Consider the following 1,056-nt stretch of genomic DNA (forward strand, 5'->3'; position numbering starts at 1 on the left):
CCTTTCCTTCCTTCCTTCCTTCCTTCCTTCCTTCCTTCCTTCCTTCCTTCCTTCCTTCCTTCCTTCCTGAAGAGGATCAAACCCTTGGCCATGAGTATTCTCAGTAGCATCTGGCATTGAGCTACATCGACAGCAAGCTACACTTCTTGTTATCAAGGGACTTAAATTTCAGTGAGAGAGATTGTTGAGTTTGTTGTGAAACAGACACAATTTCTTCCTTTAAGAAACTGGGGGCATGTGGAGCTTTGGAGTATGCAGAGGCAGGCGGGGATTCTGTAGAAAGACTATTTCAAAGGACACTTGCCGAGATTCATAATGGAGTCTATGAGAGTGTTCTTCCCATTCTCTTTTCTGTTTCCAGCCTTTTTCAGTCACTCAGCAATGACTGTTCTTGGTGGAATAAAAAAGAAAGGAGTCCTTTGGTAATGTCCTTGCTGGATGGGGCAGCTAAACACTCATACACTAAACTATTTCTTCTCCTGTAGGAAAACTAACAGGTTGAGAGGTCTTTCTTGGCAGTGAGCTATTCTGTCTTGGAAAAGAGGATATATATATATATATATATATATATATATATATATATATACATATATCTTCTTGCCCATTTCCATTCATTTTTCTTAAATTGTATTATCTAATGATGCGGTACAACTTGTCAGTTGGAGCCTTAAACTCCTGCAAAGAAAGTCTTATATGTTAATAGTTGTTTTTATTGATTTTTTTAAATGTAAGGATCTGATAGAAAGCTAATATATTGCCAATACTACTCTTTAGAGTCCAAGTGCATTTCAAAAAATAATTGAAAGCTTAGCAGGTAGGTAGTTGTGTGAATGAATAAATTTTGGAAAAATGAAAGCAAAGACTTGGAAACATGAACCCACATCAATTATCATTGCATGCATTGTGGTTATTGGAGAATTCTGTGTTTCTGTTAGACACAACTTAAGAGAAGAAAGCAAGATTAACATCTCCATAGCCTTAGCTCAATGTATATATTTCATAAGTATCTGTAGAAAGGAAGAGTATTAGCTAGTTTTCTTTTATCTCTATGCCACT

This window comes from Mus pahari, chromosome 1 (assembly GCF_900095145.1).
Source record: "Mus pahari chromosome 1, PAHARI_EIJ_v1.1, whole genome shotgun sequence".
Lineage (NCBI taxonomy): Eukaryota > Metazoa > Chordata > Mammalia > Rodentia > Muridae > Mus > Mus pahari.